The 15,123-nt window shown below is 28.0% G+C and overlaps 1 long non-coding RNA gene across 1 annotated transcript; it reads right to left on the bottom strand.

Moving 5' to 3' along the window:
* Window positions 1-10,289: 10,289 nt before the first annotated feature.
* On the bottom strand, window positions 10,290-11,207 carry LOC130812961 (uncharacterized). Its single transcript, XR_009042146.1, has 2 exons — window positions 10,852-11,207; window positions 10,290-10,420 (listed from the first exon to the last, which is right to left on the bottom strand). It is a non-coding gene; the product is annotated as an uncharacterized LOC130812961 (long non-coding RNA).
* Between the last annotated feature and the right edge of the window lie 3,916 nt (window positions 11,208-15,123).

Here is a 15,123-nt window from a genome sequence, read left to right as displayed (position 1 = left end):
TCTACAGGAAAACCAAACTTGGGAAGTTGTCAGCCTTCCAGCAAACAAAAAACCCATAGGCTGTAAGTGGGTTTATAAAGTGAAGTACAAAGCTAATGGAACCATAGAAAGGTATAAAGCTCGATTAGTAGCCAAGGGATATACTCAGAAATATGGCATCGATTTTAAAGAAACCTTTTCTCCTGTGGTTAAAATGCCAACAATAAGGGCAGTCTTGGCCCTAGCTGCATCTCATCAGTGGCCCATATACCAACTTGATGTAAATAACGCCTTTTTACATGGAGATTTGCATGAAGAAGTTTATATGAACATGCCACCAGGGATTCCAAACCCACATCACAAAGTTTGCAAACTTAAAAAATCTTTATATGGGCTTAAGCAAGCTTCAAGGCAATGGTATGCAAAATTATTGGCTGAGCTGCTTCTTCAAGGTTTTCAGCAATCTAAGGCTGACCATTCTCTCTTTATAAAAAAATCAGGTATTAATATCATTATTGCCACTGTATATGTTGATGATATTCTTCTCACAGGAACAGATGCTCTTGGTATAAATGACCTCAAAAAGCATCTGGATACTATATTTAGCATCAAAGACCTAGGTAAACTATCATATTTCCTAGGCATGGAGGTAACTTACACTAATCAAGGCATCATTCTTTCTCAAAAAAAGTTCACAAAAGAACTCCTTCAAAATTGTGGTTTTGATCTACATACAGTTGCAGCTACTCCCTTTCCCATCAACCTCAAACTCCATTCTGAAGAAGGACCTTTATGTACTGATGCTGAACATTACAGATCTATCATTGGTAAATTAAATTTTTTGACAAATACAAGACCAGACCTTTCCTATGCTGTTCAAATTCTGAGTCAATTCATGCCGGCACCACGTCAACCCCATTTACAGGCTCTGCACCATGTCCTAAGATACATACATGGGACAGTTGGGCAAGGAATTTTGTTAAATGGTCACAATGAACTCAAGTTACAAGCTTTCTCTGATGCAGATTGGGCTTCCTGTCCTTACTCCAGAAAATCCATCACTGGCTACTTAGTCCTACTAGGAGGTTCCCCTATCTCATGGAAAAGTAAAAAACAATCAACAGTCTCAAGAAGTTCTTCTGAATCAGAGTATAGGGCCATGGCATCAGCAGCTAGTGAAATCATTTGGGTACTCAGGCTACTCAGTGAGCTAGGAGTGCATCATCTTCAACCAGTTACTCTACATTGTGATAGTCAATCCGCCATTCACATTGCAAAAAACCCTGTTTTCCATGAAAGAACTAAGCATATAGAAGTGGATTGTCACTTCACTAGGGATAAAGTACTAGAAGGTCTCATCCAATTGACATGTTTACCTACAAAGTCCCAAGTTGCAGACTTATTCACCAAGGCTTTACCTTCTCCTTATTTCAAAGAATTATTGGCCAAACTAGGAATGATTTCAAACACCCATTCCTAGTTTGAGGGGGGATGTTGGTAATACAAAATATGATGGATCTATTAGATACTAATAAGCTGATGTGGCATTGTAATAAATGTAGTATATATATATCTTTGTACAAATAAGGAAATTAATTGAAGTTTTTTCTCAGATTTTGATTCAAAAACTATGTTTCTCCTTCTTCTGTTCTTCTCTCTTTTTGTTCTTCTCTAAACTCCTTCATTATTTCAATAGTTATCACCCTCAATGATGATGTGGGACTACCTATAACGCAGAGCCAATTCCACCCCATACATAACCACAGCTTCGATAAGTCCCAAGTTAATGATAAAAGTTAGATGTATAAGCAAAGTTTAAATAAATTTTATACTGTTAGATATTTGGATGGGTTTGAAAAAATTATACAATTGGTAAAGAAAAATATTTTGAAATCTAAGATGATATGTCACTGTAAAGAATGTGATAATCGTAGAGTAAAATCTCAAAAAGTTATTAGAGATTTATTGTAAAAAAAAAAAATCGTTGAAATTTCCCACGATTTTATTCAACTCATACCAAGGAATCTCATTTAAAAAAAAATAGACGTAGTTGATGAACATTGTGCTATTCACGCATGAATGAATTGACATTGCCAACGCATGGAATGCTGACGTAAGGTTCAAATTAGGTTCATTTTTGACTGTAGGTAAGATAGACATTTGCCTAGAACCGAAAGCTAGAAAGAGCTTAATATTTGAAATTTTGGTTAGTGATGTACACTTAAAAGATTTGCCATTTAAAATTAGTTCTTTTATCGATTAAAATGTATATAACATGCCTAAGCTACATTTATAATGATAATTGTAATATATTCGGTATGTCTCTGTTATTTTGCCAAACACTCTTTAAAGTTCAAAATCAACTTTTTATAGAGGGTTCATTTTATTCAATTTGCCAAAGTCCATAAAATACCAGAAACGACATTGATTCGAATTGAGATGACCTATTATTGAACTTGAGTCTATCATTTGTGGTCTTGAAAAACAACAATTAACGAAACTGTTATCATGGGCCTTTAGTACGGTCTAGATACCAGTGGCCTTTCTTTGTTTATTGGATCTCAACCGGTCTTGGAGACGGTCTCATTATGAGACCGTTAATTTGGCCCAATTCGCACTTGTATCAACCTCACATGCTTTTTCTTGTGTTTTTAATTTTCTGAGCATTTTTCAATTTTAATCTTAAAGGTATCAATTTTGACCTTAAAGATATCAATTTCAACTTAAAGTAAACTTTAAACAGATCAATTAACATAAAAAAATTTTAATTTTGACCTATTTGTGATCAATTTTGACGTTAAACTGATCAACTTCTACCTAAATATGGTTTTGTTTCATAATTTGAGAACGAAGTTAATAATTTGGTATTATTTTATCATTCTATGAATGAATTTTAAACAACAAATGAATGGTCAATATTCAATAACACTATTAATAATAGTGTTAAAGCATTGTACAGTACAAGTACTTTTATTCAATGCAACATGATGGTTCTAATGGAACATAAAAGTACTTGTACTCTTTAATCATCGATCAATAGTAGTGATATTACTCTTTCCTCAACACGTTTATATATATTTGTAAATAATTCAAATTGAATATGTTCATAGTTAAATTATGACACATAAATTGACAATTCATGTTTTATGATCTAACTCAATTTTAAACGTATAAGCTTCAATTATCGTTTTCAAAATAAGTATTTCAAAGTCTATAAAGATATTGTATAGGTTTTAGTTTAAATTGAATATGTTAATAGTTAAATTATGACATATAATTTGACAATGATGTTTATAATTTAACTCAATTTTGAACTTCTAATCTTCAATTATTGTTTTAAAAATAAGTATTCAAATTGTATAGATATATTGTATAGCATTTAGTTCAAATTTAATATCTTAATAGTTTTAACACTATTATTGAAGTTTTATTGACCATTCATTTGTTGTTTGAAATTCATCCATAGAATGATAGAATAAAACCATTTTATATAACTTCGTTCTAAGATTGTGAAACAGAATCATATTTAGGTAGAAATTGATCAGTTTAACGTCAAAATTGATCACTTATAGGTTCAAATTGAAATTTTTAACTTTAATTGATATATTTAAGTATTATTTTACGTTGAAATTGATACCTTTAAGGTCAAAATTGATAAATGCTGAGAAAATGAAAAAAATAAGGGCAAACGTATGATGTTGTTACACGCGCGAATGAGACTGGCCTATTCTTGCTCTCAATTTGAGACGGTCTCGGCCAAGTTTTGAGTATTGGATCTTAATGATTTGGATCATAATCTTGGGCTTGTATATTCTTTATTCTTTGATGTTCTTCGTTTCTGTGATTTCTTATTTGAAAAAGTTGATTAAAATAAACTATTTTTAAAAATATTATTAAAATAATCTATGGAAAATTTAATTTTTTAAGTATGCGAGCCTAAGGTCAGGATTTGTTCGATGTTACTAAGAGCGAACAAGAGAAAATAAATTACCTTAAATAATTAATTATAAGTAATTTCATAAATAATTTTTATTACTAATAATTATTAACTTAATTTTCCATGTAAAAATACATAAAATGTCTTAATTTAATGACTGCTATTTTCTTTTTATAAATAAACTAAGTTTATTTGATTAATATGATATATGTGTGTAATTATACATATATATACTCAATTTGTTCTCTAATGTTCTTCTCGTTTAAGATATTACATTCCAACGAAAGAGAAATTTGATTAAGAATTTTTACATATATAGGAGATAAAATAGTTTTTTGTGAGCACTTATTAGGTTTGTCTTAATTTATACTTTTATCACACACACTTGTTGCACTCATTAATTAATTAATTCTTATTACAATTGTAAATATATCATTATATATTGTATCTAAATAAAAGTATATATTCATGATAAAAAGATTTTTATATACTATCATTAAGAATGTTTTACTTAATGAAAACAAATATTTTTTTGATATTTTTATTAAATATTTATTTGTTATACTCTCTTAATTGTTTGTAAACATTCACAAAGATGTTAGTAGTCTACAAAATGTCAGGTCTTTCTACATGAACAAGTAATTTCTCCATGACTTAGAATTTGTAATCTAATTTCAAATAATATAATTGTATAATTTTAATGTAGAAATTTTAAAGAAATAGTAAAACATTATTTGTTGAGTGTATTGGCCAAGATAATTTATGTCTGATAGAAAGAGGTTTGACAATATGATCAACATGCATAATCATTCAGTGTCAATGTCATTTCCCAGCTTTTTGCTTTTTTGCACCATTAAAATTGCATTATTGGACCGCACAATTTTTTTTCCATCACTTTGTTTTTTCATGATATTTAATGAAAAAATGGTATTAAATTGAATAAATAATATTGAATGGAAACATGATAATCTTTTCGTAAATAGAAAAGGCATGCATGGTACTTGTAAATAAAATCGAATCAATGTTACCTTTCTATCTATCCTATTCCTAAGGCCGTCTCTCTGTATTGTCCTATTGTTAGTTTCATTTATCTTTTTAGGTAATTGTATTTAGTATCTACGTACTAAACACATTAAATTGGATTTTTATTTTATTTATAAGAAAGTTACTCGTGATCAAATTAGGGTGTTTCACGTCCCTTCAAGATTTAATATTAATGATATTTTTACAAATGGACTACCACGAGTGTTGTTTGATAATTTTCGTTTCTATCGATCTATGTGTCCGTCCCTCCCACTTCCATTGAGGCCAGGGGTGTTTTAGTATATCTTACTAGTATATTTTTAAATTATTCTTTAAATTTAGGGTTTTTGTATTAAAGGTAGTTTTGTAATTATAGCTCTAGATTTTAATATACTCACTTGCGTTTGATGAAATAGTTTTAGAATTATGATTATAATTTCTATAATTATATGTGTGTTATTTTCTAACATTGTAAAAAGCAAATGAGAAATAAAATGAAAACCGAGTAAGTATGATTAGTGTTTGTAGAGACATTGATAGACACTTAAAAAAAATCATGCATTGAGATTGTGCGAGACATTGATAGACTTGATACTCACCAAATGTTTCCAAAATTAGCCAAACTGGATTACACAGACCACAACATTTGAAAATATTTTCTTCATCATGCAATCTTTCATTATTACGAGCATATTCAATATATTCCGCCTATAGAAAAATTATAAGTAAGGTCTGATGAGGAAAAAAAAACGACGATAATTTATATTCATAAACGAAAGTGCGATCAAAGAGAATATATAAAATACAACTATCGACTTTAACTTCTAATTGAGTTTAGTGTATTGACTATTTTTACTCTACCATTTTCCATTTAGGGGAGATTATATTTACAAATTACCAATTAAATTTATTTGAGATAAGTTAGCTAGACTCATACTTTCATATGTTTAAAATAAACACCATATATGACCCAACTCACCATTAAAACTTGAAGATGGATTGTAAATTCTCTTTAATTTTGAAATCTTGAAACCAAAATTGAAAATTAAAACTCAAGCAAATAGCTATACTACTAGCTAAGTCTTCTCTACCTATTGAAAATTTTAAGTAAAATAATTGTAAATCTCAACCTCATTTTAGTTAGTTTCTGAATTTTGCTATTTTTAACTATGATCCCTACATTTAAGTTACCTTTCATCTCATTTACGCATTTTTCAGCATAAAATATACCTTATCCCTTTTCTCGATTTTATAGGAGGTTATAAGTATATTCAACATATTCGAATGCACCTAAGAAATTAGGGGACATAATATATTGAATTACGTAATATGTGTTAAGGGTATTTAACGATACAAAAGTTATTAGAAAAATATCATAACTTTTACATAATTTTCAAAAAATTTGACAATTTTTTCCCCTTTTTGATTTGCACAAGAAATATATGAGTCTATGACACACAAAGGGGAGTACGTATTTTTTAAGGTATACGTCTAAGCTAGCTAGAAGAGGATTGACTAATTCCAAAGGCTGAAATGTGGGTCTATAATTGTAACCTCAATAATAGAAGTGTAAGTGGGACTGAGAAACACCCTAACTTATACGAAACGAAAAAATGGCACACTCGTGAAGACTCAGATGAGTAGTACCTGTCATTAGTCATTGGTGCTCTCAATTCCCATTCATGGGTTATTCTCATAGCCTTCTATTTCACCATTTTGTGAAGTATTACCCATCAATTGCTGCTTGAAATTGACCTTTCCTTGTTCTTTTCTAGTTTGTTACTATTCTACGTCCCACCTTTTTATTTCACTATTGGATTTCGATTAACTTATTTTCTTATATATGACGGTTTATATATTTATTTAGATACCCGTGTCTTACACAATATTATTAATTTTTATATTTTAAAATTTTCAAAAAGGCAAATTAACTTTCTTATAAGCATAACTTGTATTAAGTCGTAAAAGTAAAATATAAAAGTAAATTAATTTATATATATACGTTATGATCATGTGAAAAGCTAAGTAATATAATAATTTTAATGCCATTTATATTTGCAATAAAAATCCACCATATAATTAAAATTATAGCCATATAATTATGATTGTTAAAAACAAAATACCTTATTATATTATTTAAAAACACTAGTTGACTTTCATATAAAAACAATGGTTGACCATTTTTTTTATAAATTATAGCTTAGCTGATTACGGTCAATTCTTTGTTCAAGCTATAAGCATGTAATTTCTTCAGTCAATAGAAATAACATAAATTCCAATCATAGTTTTATTATCGAAACTAAGCATGTATTATAACATAATTCCAATCATACTAGACTTAGTCAACTCATTGTTGAACATTTAGAGTATATAGATCTAGATTTATATATACTACATACTTAGTATAGTAGTGGGATTAAATAAATATATTATAAGTCCAAATTAAATGCCTCAAAAAATTTGATGAATCATTACTTTGATTCATAAGTTTTGTTTGATGAATCATTACTTTGATTCATAAGTTTTGTTTGATAAATCATTACTTTAATTCATAAGTTTTGCTTGGTGAAACATAACTTTGGTTCGTAAGCTTTGCTTGGTGAAACATTACTTTGATTCGTAAGCTTTGCTTGGTGAAACACTTTTGTTTCAAAATGAGGTATTGTTTGATGCATAGCTCTATAAATAAAGGTTGCATGCCAAGAGACATTCCATCACAATTTCATATGATTTATGATTTCTCTCTTAAGAATACTCTTATTCTTGTTCTTCTTTTCATGAGATAATATTAAGAGAGTAATTAACTCTTAATATCATCGAAGTTCATAATTTACTACAACACTTGTATTTACTATTGCAATTTCCTTGTTCTAGGATTTTGTTGTGTAGATTGTATCTCATTGTGAATTTCATTTATCATCCCAAGCATCTTTGTGGGAGAAATATCACAATAGGAAAGTGCATGAACGCCTTCTACTCATATCAAGTTTTCGAGCGACTTCTCTAATTGTCGCAACCTTATCTTCATGGTGTCCATTTGGTGATTTACAAAGCAAGGAGTTCCATTGCCATCCATACAAGGGAAATACAAATCGGTTTGTTTATTTGTATTTGCATTATATTTCCAATACTCATTTCATCCATGTACAATTTGTCAAATATAATTGTTTATAAGACAATCACCTGAAAAACTCCTCTAATACTCAAATCTGTTCAACAATTCTTATCGAATAGAGAATTATGTAGTTGATGTAAAAAAGTTGTTCTATAGACGAAAATAGTGTGTTTGTAACCAATTCGTTATGTGAAGGTTCCCTCTTCCTTGGTTGAATAAAAGGGGCATTTATATTATTATTCAGAAGATGATAACTTTCGGAAGACATGGCTTATGTAGCAGTGCCTGGTTGGGTAAAACTTAGGGGGTTAGCAGTTAGATTAATGGAATAAGCATGGACTTAAAATCATGTTTGAAATTTTGGTTGATTTATCTTGACATATTGAGAGTTTTATCTTTGACATATTGACTGTTGACCTATAAACTTAACGTTGACATATGCAGTAAGTCAATAACAATAATAAAATAGAATTTAATAAAATCTGATTCACCATTTTAGAAAAAAAGTTCAGTACTGGTGTAATGTGATTTCTTGAATAGCATAACTATCTTTTTTTATTTAGTTATATAGGAATTGATATATAGTTTCAAAAAGTTCACTTCGTCAAGTCAAATATTATTTTAGACAATTGCATATTAATAGAGGAATTTGATTAGTTTTGATTGATCATATATGTAATGTAGCTGTAATGTTGCGGTAACTAATAACTCTCAAGTGAAATATATTTAAGAATACATTTTTAGCATATTTTGACTATTTTCAGTTCAATTAAACTATTTATTTTTTTATAATACATGACGTGCAGTATGTGTAAGTTTATTTGTCCATTAATTAATCTAATGTCTTTCAACATTGTATCTAAGAAGTAAAAAAAATCAATATAGATAATAGATAATTGTGTAGTTGTGGAAAATAGTAAAGTTAATCAAATTTGTAATATCATAATAATGATCATTATTATATTTTGGAGAGAAATATTTTCGTTCAAATATAATACATAATAGTTATAAACAAATATTTAGATCAGATAGTAAAATTTTATTGAACCACAAGTGCACAGTATACGTGTTGATACAGATCGAATACAAGGAAGGTACGACAAGAAACTTGCTAATCTCTATCAACTATATTACTTAAAGAGAAAATAATTGTTTGGTTTTGTTCTAACAAACTAAGAATGCAATGAAAATTTGGTTTAAAACTAAATGATAAAGAAATCTAAGGTGTTCGGAATCCTCTAAATTATTATATGATCAGACTTCTATTAGTGTTCATAAAATATCAGATTAATTATATGATCAAATATGATCTTGTTAATCTAAAACTCTCATTCTGTTGATTAACTATTAAATTTAGACCCTATTAATTCAATTCTCACACGCTAGTTCTATTGAACAAATTAATAAGAATTTAACCTAATTTTACCCTAAAGCAAAGTTAATTCCAATCTCGCACACTAGTTCTATTGATTAGTGCAACAGGGCATATTTAATTTACTGTTATTAGCACAATTTAATCACATCAATCCTAACTTTATAGACACTTTCAATGGTCAAATCATACTTAAATTATAGGTTTAAACCTTAACCTAAAAAAGGAGATCTACTCACTAATCATGATAAAGACAATAAATAAAAGACTTAGAGTGATACTAAACATAATAATGAATGATAATAATGAAATTTGCAAGAAAAGCAATAATAAAATTATGAAAAACACAATTAATAATCCAAGAAACAAAATATGAAGAACACTACTAATTTTATTAAAGGACACTTACTAAGAGAACAATAAAAGTTTGATAATGAAAGGTTAAAGCAATACAACAAATGTCAATTAATAACAAGAAATTAAATGACAAGAAATTAGGTACTTGAAAAAGCTTACATTTATTAAATGATAATAAATGAAATGCTTAAGGAAGAACAAAAGATGAACTAAAAGAAGAACAAGAGAAGGAATCTTAATAATCAATTTTTATTTTCTATTTATGCTCTTAAAAACTTAAACCTAAAAACTAATTATCTTGCCGGCGAACATCAACCATCAATTCGGCTTTATGTTTTGGAAAAATTTATTTTGTCAATGGTAATCACCCACTTGGTTGCTGCTTCTCTTCCACCATCGCCAAGTCGGCTTTAGGCTCTAGAAAATCCAATTTTTTCTTTTAATTACCGCCAAGTCGTCGAAGCTCAAAGTTGCACCTCAACCGACTTTGCTTTTGATGTTGAGAGTATCACTTCGGACATTTGATTTGTGGCTTCTTGCTTAACTTTCTCTTTATGGCTTGGTATTTTAAACTAACTCAAGTGTGTCATAATTAATTCATTAAACTAAAAACGGAACCTAGATCATCACTAAACAACTGAAAAGAAGCATATGAATAAACACAATAAGTGCAATATATTAAGATCCACATAAAAAAGTTTAGACAAAAAAATAACTAATAACAATGGTGATTAAATTTATAATACCTCCAAAACTTTAAAAAAATTCACATGCATTATGAATTAAAGATCTTATAAATATACTTGGGATCCCTTAATTTGGTATTAATTTATAATAAATTATTAATTAAATCTATTTCAAACTGATCACCTAAAGTAAGTTGATAGTGGACAAGAAAAGATGTACATTTTTTCTGACGATAAAATAAATTAGAAAGTTGATACCATTGAGATTCAATTTTATGGGAAATATGCTTTATATTGTCCCTTAAACTAGCTAGATTCATGTGTATTATGTGAATAATGAATTGAGCATATTCAAAACTTAAAGCTACAAACTTTTACATACCTTTACATGTAGAATCATTTCATCGATTTAGGCCCATTAATTGCTCTATTATTTTACATGTAAGTACTCATAAATCATATTTGTCTAGGGTAAAAATCTAGAGAAAAATATTTTAATTGCTTTTCATAAAAACATGGAGGAAAATTAAGGGGTGGTTGAGATTAGAATTCGTGACCTTTTTGTCACATATGCTCTGATACCAAGTCAAGAAATCAACTCAACCAAAAATTTAAGATGATAATTAAGGTTTCAGAATATGTTATATACTCTAACATGCTCGAACTAACACATCATGAGGTGCTAGGAAGAGCACAAGTAGTTAGAGGCCCTAATGCGTTTTAATGATATTGTGGACTATATAAAGGGCCTAAATCTAGTTTTAGATAGGATGTGTGGTGCCCAATACATAAAGTGAAATAGGGTTCGAGGCTCTTAATTGTCTTATTTTTATTAATATGAAATCACCATCGAAGGAGTGAACTTTAAGCTCAAGTTGAGTAGGTTCATTACTTGTGAGTGGTATTTTATTATTGTACAGTTGATCTTTAATGACATATAATCTTTTTAAATCTCAAAGCAAAAGATAAAAACAATCCTCTAAAAACTTAAGATGTAATGAATAATATAATACTCTTTTTGTTTTTTATCTTTGATATATGGACTTTATAAAAGTAGTACTAATAACACATATTACTTAGCAAATAATGTAAATTATATCTACATACTATTCAAGTTATTATAAACTTTATAACAAAATAAATTTTTTTAGAACAAAATTTGAAATCATAAGCAGTAATCTGCTTTATCCTTATTAATCGACAGTTTATGTTTATGTAATAAATTATGATTATTTTGGAAAGTATTTGTGATATCAACGCTTGGACTTTATTACTTGCCACGACAAATAATAGACCAATATCCAAACTTCAAGAATTGACAATAGTTGTTTATTTTCCCTAAACAAATTAATTTTTGATTGTTAGTCAACTTATGCTTGCTAATCTATTAATAAAATACAAAAACTTTATTATAGTTGACTTTTAAAATTTTCAAAGTCAAAAGTTAAAGTTTAGTGTTGACCTAAGTCCTAATAATTAGGTAATTATTTCAAAAACTAGTAAACAAAATGTTATAATTAAGTTGTTTTTCATTTGTAGCTATTAGTCTTGATCGAATAGGTATTTTGAGGTAAAGACAGATTGCTTTTTCTCATTGTAGTACGTGCACTAAAGTACTAATTATAATGCTTTTTATAAGAATGAGCAAAAACAAAATTTAAATTTAATTGTATTATTTATTTTTAAATCAAAAAGAAGTTGATCGACCCTAAAACATTATTAAATAAATAATATATCTACCAACTATGATTGGCATCCAAAAAAAATGTGAGCATTATTATACTAACAAAACTATGTCTAAATAACGCTCTCTCTGTCCCTTTAAATTTATATTAAAGGTAAACGCAAAGGACACTTTCAATATCCCGCACAAAGCGGGGTTCGGGTGGGGAGTTTTTTATTTTCCTGAAAGATGCGGACAAATCATACCCGTTCACCCAAGAAGGAAGTAAAGAGAGATGCGCGCAGTCAAGAAATACCCCAATTGATACCTGCGCCCAGTAGGGGTCGAACCCCAAACTTTCTACTCTACATGCAGATGTTCTATCCTATCTATTGAGTCACAAGCGCTTATTAAAAGAGTTAAATATGTGAGCGTTTTTTGAGTCTTATGATTTAAATACAAAGGAATATAGAGAACATTATTTAACATGATATCAAAATGAAAGGGTTTGGACCTCAGAATGATAAATAAGTAAGTAGTGAAAAGAAACACAACAATAGAGGAACCAAAAAGACCAAGAGAATATAAGTTTTATTGGTGCCTTCAGTTTTGGAGACCCCCTTAAATGGGATTACATTTTATTAATTACTTTCTCTACTGTATTATACTTGCTACTGATTAGTGATATTTTTCCACACAATATCTCACAATCGGATACAAGTATTTCAGAACAGAAGAAGTATTCAATAATATATTGATAAAATATCACTCACATGACAAAAAACTCACTCTCTAAGCTCAAAGTTTCTTTCTTACTCACTAATATAAAGAAGACTCTTAAAGGCTCACCAAACCCTATTTCTTATTTGTAATAGCCACCATTGACCACACAACCCTAATACCTCATTTGATCCTTATTTAGCCAAAAAATCAACATAGAAATATTTCCAAAAGGACAATACGTGACCCATAATACACAACTCACAAAAATTCACAAAACTCACAAAAATTCACAAAATATTGTGTTGGAGTGTTCAATATTACTCACATATGATTTGTTACACATCAAAAGAAGAAAAGAGAATATGTCATTTTCTAAACTTGAGTAACTCATACTACTTTCAACTAGGTTTAGTAGTGAGTCTCCTTTAGGTCTGTAAGTGCATGAGTTACATCTTCTCCTTGGATGAATTGCTCAAGCTTAGTTTTTAAATTCTATCATGATATTAGGTCTTTTATAATTGGACAATAAATCTTGAACATGTATCATAATTTTATTTCAAAATAATTAGTAAAAATAAAAAAGTTAAGGCTTTTTCAAAATAATTAGTAAAAAATAAAAAATTCCTCTAGTAGAATCGTTAATGGATAATAGTGACGATATAAATGTAGAGTGAATTTATAAACCAAATGAATTATAAAAATTTATCATTTTAAAATATTAAAAACAAGATTGAAAATATAAAAAAATTTCAAAAGTTCCTAATGTTAACTCAAAGGTAAAATAGAAGTCAAACAAGTCATCTACTCATCTTCGTTCAAAGCCACAGGAATTCGATGACTTAGCTACAATGCTTATGCTATTGATTTATAAATTTTATCTTAAATTAATTATTAAAATATTTTTAAATAAAAAAACTAGTAGTACTGACTATATTTTTTTTTTTTACTTATTGAAACTAATTCTTACTTATTTTACTTATTGAAACTAATTCTTATTTACTTTTTACTTATTGAAACTAATTCTTACTTAGTAAAATAAATTCTATCAAGTTGATAAAATTAATTTTATGGATTGTAAATTATTTTATTGATAAAAACAAATTTTCATAATAAACTTAATATTTACTTAATATTGATTTTTAAGATCAACTAAATGGAATCTATCTTACTTGCTAAAAAAAATATAAAAAAAAAAAAAAAAAAAAAAAACTCATCTCCTAAAGTTTATACTCATCATATTAACTTTACTCTAGCATTTTTAAATAAGACATTATTATTTATTATATAGAATAAAAAAGAAAGTAATGATAATGTTATTACTCTCCTCAACCTTTGTTGATCTCTAGTCAAGTTTTCTAGAAAACTGTAAACGTGTGAAGAAGTCAAAAAAGAAAAAGCCAAACCAAAGCAAATAGTTAAAATGACTAGATTTTCTACATTGATAATCCTATTTGCATAATAAGTTCTCTTCAATATGCAAACACATGATAAGCATCCATGCATGTTTTAATATTTTCATAATAATTACCTTTTATTTATTTATTTATCTTTCCTTTAAATTATGTTGCAATCTTTTTGTTTAGATCGATGTTTTACCATAATTATTACTCTTTTCATTCAATTATTGGTAGCTAGCTTTGAAAATAATAGTAACTCTTTATTGTTCTTTTAATAATACTATTGTTAATGAATTATTAATAAAGAGTAAACTAAATAGGATTACTATAATCAAATAAAGTAAGCTTTATTTTTAACAAATAAAACCTAATGCTATTCCATGTATCCTGTCAACAATTATTTCAACAAAAAATATTTGATTTAAATGGTATTTGATATGATTTAAGAAACTAATATGACAAAAGATTAATATTTAAATTTTATTTACTAGTCTTTTCAAATGAAATATTAGCGCCTAATAAAAGGAAGATTTTTATTTTTTTGAAATGAAATGGAATATTTTTGTTGCATACAAACTTTTAATTTAAAATATTCTATAATACAATATACATATTTCTAAAATTCTAATTACTAGTTTAAACTTTTTGTTAAGAATTTTAACGTATTCTTTTGCTATTTTTCAACTAACGTGTTGTTATATTCTTTGCTCAAATTAAATTATCAACACAATAATATATTTTAAATTTTTTAGCCAATATGGATGTACTCAAGATGCACACAAATCACAATCAAATTATTCAAATACTAGAACTAGTGATGGACACGGTCCGGGTTGGGCCGGTTCCGTTCCGGTTCCAGTTCCATGTAGAA

The sequence above is a fragment of the Amaranthus tricolor genome, chromosome 5, assembly GCF_026212465.1.
Source record: "Amaranthus tricolor cultivar Red isolate AtriRed21 chromosome 5, ASM2621246v1, whole genome shotgun sequence".
Taxonomy (NCBI): Eukaryota; Viridiplantae; Streptophyta; class Magnoliopsida; order Caryophyllales; family Amaranthaceae; genus Amaranthus; species Amaranthus tricolor.
Note: the sequence above shows the minus strand (reverse complement) of the source record. Positions and strands in the feature narration are given on the sequence as shown.